The sequence below is a fragment of the Salvelinus namaycush genome, chromosome 21 (assembly GCF_016432855.1).
Source record: "Salvelinus namaycush isolate Seneca chromosome 21, SaNama_1.0, whole genome shotgun sequence".
Classification (NCBI taxonomy): Eukaryota; Metazoa; Chordata; class Actinopteri; order Salmoniformes; family Salmonidae; genus Salvelinus; species Salvelinus namaycush.
Window position 1 is genome coordinate 217,287 of NC_052327.1, and position 12,498 is coordinate 229,784.

The window sequence follows — 12,498 nt, forward strand, 5'->3', positions numbered from 1 at the left end:
GACATGGGACGCCACCCATGTTAACCTTCAGCGCGCAGTGCTGCGCCAGAAAGCCAGCTCAGACTGTCACCGCAGTGAGGCTGGGTCTGGGTCTCGACCCGAAACCTATGCCTCCGCCTGCCCTGCCGGAAGCTGGGTCCGCGGTTTGTGGGGCCATTTAAAGTCCTGAGGAGACTGAACGAGGTGTGTTACAGGTTACAGCTGCCACCCGATTACCGTATTAACCCCTTAATCCATGTGTGTCTCCTCAGGCCGGTGGTGGCTGGTCCGCTCCAGGAGTCTGAGTTGCGGGAGGTTCCTCTGCCCCCTCTGGACATCGAGGGGGTCCCGGTATACGCCGTTCGCTCCATACTGGATTCGAGGCATCGGGCGAGGGGCCTTCAGTTACTCGTGGAGTGGGAGGGGTACGGTCCGGAAGAAAGATGCGTTGGACAATTCAATCCTGCGGGAGTTCCACCGTCTCCGTCCGGATCGACCTGCACCTCGCCCTCCGGGTCGTCCTCGAGGCCGGTGTCGGCGCGCTGCTGGAGCCCCGCGTCAAGGGGGGGTACTCTCACGACTTCCGCCGACGTTGGTTCCTCTCCTTGTTCGGGCGGCGGTCGACGTCACCGGTCTTCTAGCAATCGCCGATCCACCTTTCATTTTCCATTTGTTTTGTCTTGTTTTCCTACACACCTGGTTTACATTCCCTCATTACCTGGCGTGTATATAACCCTCTGGTCCCCCCATGTCTGTGTGTGGAATTGTTTTTTGTAAAGTGTATGTGCACTTCAGACTGGTTTGCGACGGGTTATTTCAACCCATATTTTGTTGTTCTGGGTTCCGTTGGGTTTTTCCTCATTAAACTGCTCCGGTTATTACCCAGTTCTGCTCTCCTGCGCCTGACTTCCCTGCAGTTCGTTACGCACCTCTTACAAGATCAATATCTTAGGTTTTGTACCATTGATTTTTCCAAGCGCTGGGATGCGCAGAACTTAGAATGCGGAGTTAATGAAATTCCCAAGAAATGGCACAGAAAATTTGGGGCGATCTCTCCATAAAAGTCAATGGCCACACACCAATACATGGATTTGACACTCAAACTATTACTTAAATAGCAGTCAACTGTTGTCAATGTTGTTATTCTATAGAGGGTCGTGATTCGTTTAGGTTAACTAACAAAAAAAGTGGTCTGGTCCCTTTTCCATGATGGAAGCCTCCCGAAATCAACATCCAACATTCCAAAATATAGATATAAGCTTTCAAGTACTCATCTAACCAACTTCTTCAGGGCCAGCCAGGCCCCTGTCGCCCGCCAGGCGCCCTGAAACCCAACCCCCATAAGAAGAAGCCCAAATATGACCTGCCCTTGCCCAGTATACATACAAGGTCAGAGGACAACACTGGTTTTTCGTCTTGTAGTTAAACTTGTTTTATACACAGTTTAAAGGGATAGTTCATCCCAATTACAAAATTACTTAAGTTGCGTTTACATTTCATTTGAAATCCAATGCATCCAAAGTGTACATTAGTCTTTCCTGGTTCATAACATATTTTTTGGTCCCTTTCAGATCACAGCCATGTCAACAGTGGGCGTCAGGCTTGTAAGAGACATGAATTATATGTGAGATTCAGTGAACAAGGCTGGAAGGTGAGATTCTATCTCTCTTAACTACTCGTTGTACTGAATAGATAATCATGAGCTAACATTGTACCACCTTATTTGCTGTAACACACAGTTAGTATTTTTAGGGAAGCAAGGCATTTGTGTAGAATGTGCATTGTAGAGTATGTTCTTTGGATTCTTTATCATGTATTTCTCATTGAAAGAGTCTATTCTAGTCATTCATCTAATCTTGTCATTCGATTTCTATGGTATTTCTCTCCGTTAGGACTGGGTATTGGCTCCTACGGGTTACTCTGCCCTCTACTGTGATGGAGAATGCCTCTACCGTCTGTGTTCCTGCATGAACTCCACCACTCACACTATGATCCAACTAGTGGTCAGTATGCACTACTACACCCTCTCTCACATGAACATAACATTACTGGTTTCAGTGGGAAAGATGGTAAATGGTTCAGACATTAATGACTAAGATACCCAAGTTACCGGAGTCTACAATGGCAGACTGTTAATGTAGAGTAGGGATAGTGAGAAGTAACATTCAAGACTGAAGCATTTACCCCCTCTAGTGGTATACTATATACTGTACCAGGTTACTACACACACTGATAATACAAAACATTGAGGACACCTGCTCTTTCCATAACATAGACTGACCAGGTGAAAGCTATGACCCCTTATTGATGTCACTTGTTGAATCCACTTCAATCAGTGTAGATGAAGGGGAGTTAAAGAAAGATTTTAAAACCTTGAGAGAATTGAGACATGGATTGTGTGTGTCATTGAGGGTGATTCGGCAAGACAAGATTTAACTGCCTTTGAACGGTGTATGGTAGTAGGTGCCAGGCGCACCGGGTTAAGTGTGTCAAGAACTGCAACACTGCTGGTTTTTTCATGCTCAACAGTTTCCCATGTGTATCAAGAATGGTCCACCACCCAAAGGACGTCCAGCCAACTTGACACAACATGGGCCAGCATCCTTGTGGAACGCTTAGGGCAGCTTGTATAGTCCATTGCCCGACGAATTGAGTCTGTTCTGAGGGAAAAAGGGTGTGCAACTCAATATTATGAAGATGTTCCTAATATTTTGTGCACTCAGTGTATGTAGTCCTACATGTTTTTAAATAGTACAGTATCACAAACCACAGTACAAAACCATATAAAGTGTGGGCCTGTAGTGTCTGTAAATCAACTAAACATTGTTTTTTATTTCCATATGCAGATAATAAAGCATCATTGTTCATGTAATAATGTAATATTAGCATTATACCTCTTGGAAGAGGAAATGGTCATAAAATAAAATAAATGAAAACACGGAAACAAATGTTTTGTAACAACTTATTTTATTTAAAAATGTCAAATTCAGTGCAAAGTAATGTAGTGCATTGGTGTCTAGATCCCTGTTAGGTAGCAAAGTGTCACAAGAATCCTGTGGGGAGAGAAAACAAGAGAATACATCAAATTAATGGGTGTTAACTAATCAGGGTTCAACAAAGCACTTCAAGTCCTCAATTCCTTCAAAAGAGAGAGAGAAGGAGAAAGGAGTATGGTCCCTGCAGTAGGACTACATGCTAGACATGAGGTTCTCCAAGTGGTACTCCAGGAGGCTGGAGAGCTCAGTGACCAGAGACTCTGGGTTAAAGTACCAGGCCAGCTTCTGGCCAAACATGTCATCTAGCAGAGCCATCAGCCCACCCTGAAGAGAACACCACACAACACATAGACAATGTCTCTGAGTTACTAGCTTATCAAGAGGAGAGAGACAATTAGAAATACTCCCCCTAAAATGGCATTGGAACCTGGTTAACCATGAATAAGGAAGTACACTAAGACTATGGAAGTAAACAGGAAGTAACCTCTTGACTCTTACATTGACTAGCAAAAGGTATCTGTCAGCCTCTGGCTCCATGTTGGCAGCAGTGGGCAGGAAGGAGTACAGGAGAGCGCACAGACGCTCCACGAACCCACTAGGGTGCTAAAGGAAACAAAGGAGGAGAAAAGAGGAGAGAAGAGTAATTTAAGTGAAACTGCTAATAGAGATATCAAAACATGTACCAGTGACATGCTACTTACCACCATCAGGGACTTCTGAGCTGTCATCAACCCAAACAGCACCAGCTCAAAGAGGAAATCTATCATGTTCACATGATGGATCTAGGACAAGAAAACACGTTTGAAGAAAATAGGAATGATTTCATATAGATCAGCTACTGTGATGTATAAAATACATGCATGTGGAAGAACTCAGTGAGACTTGAAAGAGTTAATGAACTCACCTTTGCCTCAGCCAGCTCCCTCTCAATGTCATTCCGCTTGGAGGGGTCACTCAGGTAGTCCACAAAGTCGTTGTATGTACGGATGAACTTGGCCTCGTCCTATGACAAAGAAAAGAGCATCTTAGTGAACAGAACACATTTCCCCTCAGGGACGCTCTCTTTCCCTTGAAAGAGAATGAGAGTGAGTTACCATGCGGTTGGCCTGAACCAGTGCGCCCAGGAGGACCTTTCCCGCCACAAACAGATGGTTCCTGCTCAGGGTGGAACCAAGCAGGGTCTAGGGAAGAGTTAGGGTGAGACATCTTCCTCTAGGAGACAGAACAAGAAGTCACAGAGAGAAAAAGAAAAGTGGGTCCACTCAAAGTGAAGGCCTGGCGCAGGGAGGCGAGCCTCAGGGTAATGTCCTCCACTCTTGGTGGTAAGGTAGAGGCTATGAAAGGGAGGGAATGGAGCATGTCAACCATTAGAGTCAATGGGGGATAACAGCATTATGACCACTATCCTTCAGCATCTGACAAGCCCAGACTACACAGACATTTAGAGGAACTCACTTTAACAGAGGAACCTCCCTCTCCTCAGGCAGCAGGTCATCCTCCCAGCCCTACGACAACAAAACAAGCATTCAAAATCAGTGACCAATGCAATGACATAACAAACAATCGGTCAATGGAAGGATCTTAATGCTCCTAGTCAATAGTATGTGTGTGTAACGTCTAACCTCATAGCAGTTGTGGCCCTCAGGCTCTGGGTCAGTGAACTGCTGAGTGGTGGGCGTAGAGAAGGAGGCAGCCTCCGACCACGCTGAAGAGGAGAGAAGCCCGTCCAGCCCCATGTGGAGAGTGGCGTACACCACTGAGACATCCGTCTGCTGCTCAAAACACACGTTTACCACACACACGTTATTATAAAACACACCAAATCTAATGCAAAAATGCCAGTAATGTCTAGTCTATATACATAGGAAATCGTTTATTTACCTGGTAGCAGCCAAGCGTCACGTCCACAGACGTCTCGTGGCGGAGGTGAGACGCATAGTGGGTCACCCTGCCAGCCACACGCTGAGAGAGAGAGGATACATGTTAAGGCCAAACGGAATAAGTGAAGAAAAGCCTAATCTGATACTCTTTCAGTAGTATTTACGTCTTACCTGGATCCAAGTGATGGACTGCACTTTGGTGGCACAGTAGGAGATGCCCTCTGGACTAAGCCTGGCTGTCTCCTTGGAGATGGCCCAGACCAGTTGAGTCTCCAGGCCTCTCACCCTACTCACGTGGTGCATCCTCACCACCACCTGCTGTTGAGATAAACAACAAGACATAATCAACAAAACCACTTCAGCAATTGCTGTGACACATTTCCGTCAAGATCAAATGACTGACAATGTAGATTAGGATTAGGTAGTTACAAAGACACATACCTGGGAACCCCCACGCATGTAGGTGATGATGGGGCTGATGAACTGGAAAGTTCTCCAAGCTTTAACCACCGGACCAGCATTGTTCTGCACATTACAATACATTCATGTTGGAAACAGTAAACATTGTAACCGTGATGTGACTGTGTGTGTGGGGGGGGTCTCTTACAGTGATCACAACAGGCCCACAGTACAGGGGGCTGAACCTAATCGGAATCAACTGCCATTTGCCAATGGACTCCTAAAGCAGAAAGCAGAAAGCAGACAAGAGATTTGATTCATGTCAAAGAGACACAACTTGAATATCTGGGATATTTTTCAAACATAAAACACCAAAATTTCAGAAAATTGTACCTCAAGGATAGTCTGCACATCTGGCATATCCTCAAGGATGATAGCAGCATTCTGGACATCAAGGAGGACTGGCAGCTGTGGAACATCTGGTACATCATCCAATGGCACATCCAACTGGACCTCATCCAGGACAGTTGTTTCTAAAATGAGAAACATTGGAATATAAAATAAACAATTGTTAGGACAAAAAACGTAGCAAGATTGATAATACTAGCTAGCTAGGTAGCAAAACTTGATCGCTTAGCAACAGTTACTAAAGTTAATGTTAGCTAGCAAGCTACAACATCTCTAGCACAAGCATTTTTGCCAAGTCTGAATTATAGAAATACAAAACATTCGCAAATTATGACATTGTTAAATGTAGTAAAATAAGAGTTTTAAACTCAACATACTCTCTTCGAAGTCGTTGTCCACCTGTCGACGATCACGAATCCTGCAAAACAGAAAAAGACAAGAAAAACAAGCCACAAATGAATTTGAACAACCTGTCGACGCAGTAGGCCCCCGACGTCCACGCACTCTCTCCGCCAGTCTTGAAAAGCACCCAGGCACTATCTCAGGTCTCAAAAATCAAAAAAGTTTGTTGTCAGCAGCAAACTGAAGTTGTTGTTTTCGCACAGAAAACGTTCCATAGAACGTCGGTTTGATGTCTCTTGGCAACACACGTTCGAAAATGATTGTTTACAAAATTGACAACTGTGTTGCCATAGAAATGAGTTTGGAATTCTATGATTCCCTTTAGAATGTGTTAAAATTGCTTGTCATCATTCTAGTGACGTCGACGTGCTCCTTCGTAGCTCATTTGATATATATACAGTATATATATGTTTTTTTATTTTTTATTTCACCTTTATTTAACCAGGTAGGCAAGTTGAGAACAAGCTCTCATTTAAAACTGCGACCTGACCAAGATAAAGCAAAGCAGTTCGACACATACAACAACACAGAGTAACACATGGAGTAAACAAACATACAGTCAATAATACAGTAGAAAAACAAGTCTATATACAATGTGAGCAAATTAGGTGAGATAAGGGAGGTAGGGCAATAAATAGGCCATGGTGGCGAAGTAAATACAATATACCAATTAAAAACACTGGAATGGTAGATTTGCAGTAGATGAATGTGCAAAGTAGAAATACTGGGGTGCAAAGGAGCAAGATAAATAAATAAATACAGTAGGGGATGAGGTAGTTGTTTGGGCTATTTATAGATGGGCTATGTACAGGTGCAGTGATCTGTGAGCTGCTCTGACAGCTGGTGCTTAAAGCTAGTGAGGGAGATAAGTGTCTCCAGTTTCAGAGATTTTTGTAGTTCGTTCCAGTCATTGGCAGCAGAGAACTGAAAGGAGAGGCGGCCAAAGGAGAAATTGGCTTTGGGGGTGACCAGTGAGATATACGTGCTACGGGTGAGTGCTGCTATGGTGACCAGCGAGCTGAGATAAGGCGGGACTTTACCTAGCAGGGTCTTGTAGATGACCTGGAGCCAGTGGGTTTGTCAACGAGTATGAAGCGAGGGCCGGCCAACGAGAGCGTACAGATCGCAGTGGTGGGTAGTATATGGGGCTTTGGTGACAAATCGGATGGCACTGTGACATCCAATTTGTTGAGTAGGGTGTTGGGGGCTATTTTGTAAATTACATCGTCGAATTCGAGGATCGGTAGGATGGTCAGTTTTACGAGGATATGTTTGGCAGCATGAGTGAAGGGTGCTTTGCTGCGAAATAGGAAGCCAATTCTAGATTTAACTTTGGATTGGAGATGTTTGATGTGAGTCTGGAAAGAGAGTTTACAGTCTAACCAGACACCTAGGTATTTGTAGTTGTCCACATATTCTAAGTCAGAACCGTCCAGATGTCACGTTCGTCATAATTATTGGACCAAGGCGCAGCGTGTGTAGAATTCCACATGTTTAATAAATAATAAACTCACCAAAAAAAACCTGAAGAAAAACTAAACGTGAAGCTAACAATAGTTAACAGGCAACTATCCATAGTCAAGATCCCACAAAGCACAATGAGGAAATGGCTGACTAAATATGATCCCCAATCAGAGACAACGATAAACAGCTGTCTCTGATTGGGAACCATACCAGGCCAACATAAATCATTAATCACCTAGATGACCCACCCTAGTCACTATCACGCCCCAACCAACATTGAGAATAAACAGCTCTCTATGGTCAGGGCGTGACACCAGAGTAGTGATGCTGGAAGGGAGGGCAGGTGCAGGCAGTGATCGGTTGAAGAGCATGCATTTAGTTTTACTTGTATTTAAGAGCAGTTGGAGGCCATGGAAGGAGAGTTGTATGGCATTGAAGCTTATTTGGAGGGTAGTTAACACAGTGTCCAAAGAAGGGCCAGAAGTATACAGAATGGTGTCATCTGCGTAGAGGTGGATCAGAGACTCACCAGCAGCAAGAGCAACATCATTGATGTATACAGAGAAGAGAGTCGCCCCAAGAATTGAACCCTGTGGCACCCCCATAGAGACTGCCAGAGGCCCGGACTACAGGAAGCCGATTTTACACACTGAACTCTATCGGAGAAGTAGTTGGTGAACCAGGCGGGGCAATCATTTGAGAAACCAAGGCTGTTGAGTCTGTCGATAAGGATGTGGTGATTGACAGAGTCGAAAGCCTTGGCTAGGTCAATGAATACGGCTGCACAGTAGTGTTTCTTATCGATGGCAGTTAAGATATCGTTTAGGACCTTGAGCGTGGCTGAGGTGCACCCATGACCATGATAGAGCATGACGCTTGCAATGCCAGGGTAGTGGGTTCGATTCCCGTCACCACCCATACATAAACGACAGCAGGTTTTATTGTAAGTCGCTTTGGATAAACGCGTCTGATGAATGACATTTTTTTTTATATATATTCACTTACTTGCTATACAATGTAGAAAGAAAAAGTGTCAATTCAAGAGGGAGCTACGAAATTCATGTCCAAATGTTGTTTTCTTTGCCTGATGTCATTAGAAATTACATATAATTAATCATTAGCTTTTTCTCTACAATATTATAACATTCATATACTTTTACTTGACAGTGTTCATGAAATAATAACGATCATTTGCTGTGACCATTACTAGTTTAGACTGCACCGCACTTGGTTGTATGTGTTCCATATTTGGTGTTGTGAGGTTAAATTCTCAGAGTAAATTGTCGGTAACTTTTCAACCATATATGGTAAAGACATTGGGTTTAGACTATTGTTTTCTGACATAAGGTTCTATTGATTGGGCATATTTGTAAACCTTGAATGATTTAATAATTTTATGTTTTTGGCTATTTTGCCACCAGATGCTTTCCTATATTGTTGGTTTAACACTATATTCTATGTAGAGACAATTGAGTGGATAAAAAAATAATAATTGTGGCTTGCTTCACATTGCTAATATCTTCTTCCTCAGATTGTCTGGGATCCAACTCTGCACAGATGGGTTAACAAAACTGAGCCCAAGGCTGAGGTACACACTTAAATTCAATGAAATGAAAAACAGTGAACAAACATTGTATTTCAACTGTGATAATATTACTAACAATTTGGAAAATGTGTTGATGTGTTTTACAGAACAAGTGTGTACCACCACCTCCACCGATGGGGACATATGGATATCAGGGGAACACTGGCAGTGTCCCCAAAGGAGTGAATCCTTACTCTATGAAAGCAGGTGAATATTGCTTTAGAATACATGTGGTTTAATATTAACCAAGACTGTGTCAGCTGATCATAGATGTCCCTGGTGGTCTCCTGCTAACACCTTTCCCACTACCAGCAGGTCTATGGGGCAGCAGATACCCTACAATGCATTATAATGATGGGACCAACTCAAAGCTTCCAATCCATGGGCCTGGACTGCTTCCTAGACAGCTCTCTGGTTTGCTCCCTCCTTCACACTTTGACCTCATGGCACCAATGGTTGTGCCACCTGACACTCTACCCTACTGAGGTATGACTCTGGAAAATCCTTCCAAATTGTATCCATTCATCATTAACTGAGATTTTACTTTAATATAGCAAATGGCTGAAGTAGCAAGGATGTTAACAATTTTAAATTTTTGTCCAACAGGCCATTTGCCATACATAGAATTTTTCAGCATTAAAAAACTTCAGCATTAAAAAAGGATTTTTTAATTAAATCTCTCCTTTGTGTCCTCATGTTCAAATTAATTTGATTTGTTCTATCATCATTTACAATGCTTATTGCTTCTGCATTGCTTTACGTTACAGACAAGTATATATTATACACATATATTTTATTTTAGACATTACAAAAACATATTTTTGTTTATTTTGGATTTCCTACATTTACTTACTGTACAGGCAAGTATATTATATACATATAAAAAAATGATGTATTCCATAGACCGAACAAAATATATTTAGATACATTTTGAATTCCTAAATGTCAACATTTTTTTTTTGTGTCATGTGTTTATGCTCATTTATGTATATCCTGTATATCTTACCCTTCCAATGAGCTTATCATATAAACTACAAAGCGAAAAGTACGGTTTACTTCACTTTTAATTATGTTAGCACAGGTAACAGCCGTTTACAGTCTTTCTTTAGTTTTTCACTCTTACTCTTCCCAATTCACTTAAACTATATTTCTTTATTTCCCATGGGCTTCACCAGAGTCCCCCCTAGTGGCTGGAATACAACTGTATTAAGCCCCTTACAACACCCCACTGCAAAAACGAAATGTTGTCCCAGTTGCAGTCTAGTATCCAAACTGATATGCCATTTTTAATTAAAAAATAAACAGCATTTATAATTTGCGATTCCTGGCTACTGTAGTGCTGTGGTTTCTTGCAGGTAACCTGCTGTTCCTGGCTGTAGTCAGCCATTTTGGGGTGAAGCTGCACCGGCCCAGGCTCATTGCTATGGGCTGTTTCCTCATGGCTGTAGGATACTTCCTCACAGGCCTGCCACACTTCTTCATGGGACAGTAAAACAACTGAAATACTGGTTAAACTTGTGCTTGTAGAGATACTCCAATACGGAGGATAGTTTCACTTTAGAAATAAAGAAATGTATCCAGTTGTTGATTAATCTCAGTTAACCTGTTTGGGCTGCAGGGGCAGTATTGAGTAGCCGGATAAAAGGTGCCCATTTCAAACGGCCTCGTACTCAATTCTTGCTCATACAATATGCATATTATTATTACTATTGGATAGAAAACACTCTCTAGTTTCTAAAACCGTTTGAATTATATCTGTGAGTAAAACAGAACTCATTTTGCAGCAAACTTCCTGACAGGAAGTGGAAAATCTGAAATTGATGCTCTGTTCTAGGGCCTGCCTATAAATGTCCTTGATATATATCAGTATACATGCACTTCATACGTCTTCCACTAGATGTCGACAGGCAGTGAGAGAAGAAATTGAGTGTATAACTTGATCTGGGGTCGAATAAATGCTCTTTGTATGACGTGTCACCAGTTTCCTGTTTTCTGGAGAGCGCGTGAAGGGACCTGGTTTTGCCTTCTGTACAGCTGTCGTTATAGACGACTAATATCTCCGGCTTTGATTTTATTTGATACATGTGACAATATCATCGTAAAGTATGTTTTTTCAATATAGTTTTATTAGATTATTGAATTTTTTTCGGGACGTTAGGCGTGTTGCGTTGTCTGCGTTTGTTCACGAAGGAGAGCTTCGCGCCACTTTGCTAGCTTTCCGTGCTAATTGACTGGAGAAGAGGACATTCTAAATCCAAACAACGATTGTTCCCGACAAAGGGCCCCTTGTACAACATTCTGATGAAAGATCATCAAAAGTAGGACCCATTTTATGATGTTATTTCATATATCTGTCGAACATGTTGTACTAGTAGTTTGCGGCCAGGTTTTGGGCACGCTCTCGCCATAACGTAAACTGCATATCGTAATGAAGTTATTTTTAGAATTCTAACACGGCGATTGCATTAAGAACTAGTGTATCTATCATTTCCTATACAACATGTATTTTTTAGTTATGTTTATGAATAGTTATTTGGTCAGAATATGTGAGTGTCAGAAAAATATCCGGACGTTGTGGGAAAAAGATGCTACGTTAGCACAATGTATAACCACTGATTTCAGCTCTAAATATGCACATTTTCGAACAAAACATAAGTGTATGTATAACCTGATGTTATAGGACTGTCATCTGATGAAGCTTATCAAGGTTAGTCAAAAATTATATATCTTTTGCTGGTTTGTTACGATCGCTAACTTTTGCTGCTGGGGAATGGCTTGTTTCTGGCTATTGTGGTAAGCTAATATAATGCTATATTGTGTTTTCGCTGTAAAACACTTAAGAAATCGGAAATATTGGCTGGAATCACAAGATGCCTGTCTTTCATTTGCTGTACACCATGTATTTTTCAGAAATGTTTTATGATGAGTATTTAGGTATTTGACGTTGGTGTCTGTAATTACTCTGGCTGCTTCGGTGCCATTTCTGACGGTAGCTGTGATGGTAGCTGCAATGTAAAACTGATTTATAGCTCAAATATGCACATTTTTTGAACAAAACATAGATTTATTGAATAACATGTTATAAGACTGTCATCTGATGAAGTTGTTTCTTGGTTAGTTTGGTTGGTTCTTGGTTAGTTAGGTTGGCTTTGTGCATGCTACCTGTGCTGTGAAAAATGTCCGTCCTTTTTTGTATTTGGTGGTGAGCTAACATAAATATACGTGGTGTTTTCGCTGTAAAACATTTAAAAAATCAGACATGTTGGCTGGATTCACAAGATGTTTATCTTTCAAATGCTGTATTGGACTTGTTAATGTGTGAAAGTTAAATATTTCTAAAAAATATATTTTGAATTTCGCGCCCTGCACTTGAAGTGGCTGTTGT

The 12,498-nt window shown here is 42.0% G+C and overlaps 1 long non-coding RNA gene across 1 annotated transcript; it reads left to right on the forward strand.

The window, feature by feature from the left end:
• Positions 1-9,019: 9,019 nt before the first annotated feature.
• On the forward strand, positions 9,020-9,462 carry LOC120066021. The gene is made up of 3 exons (XR_005478724.1): positions 9,020-9,116; positions 9,221-9,320; positions 9,426-9,462. It is a non-coding gene; the product is annotated as an uncharacterized LOC120066021 (long non-coding RNA).
• The last annotated feature ends 3,036 nt before the right edge of the window (positions 9,463-12,498 follow it).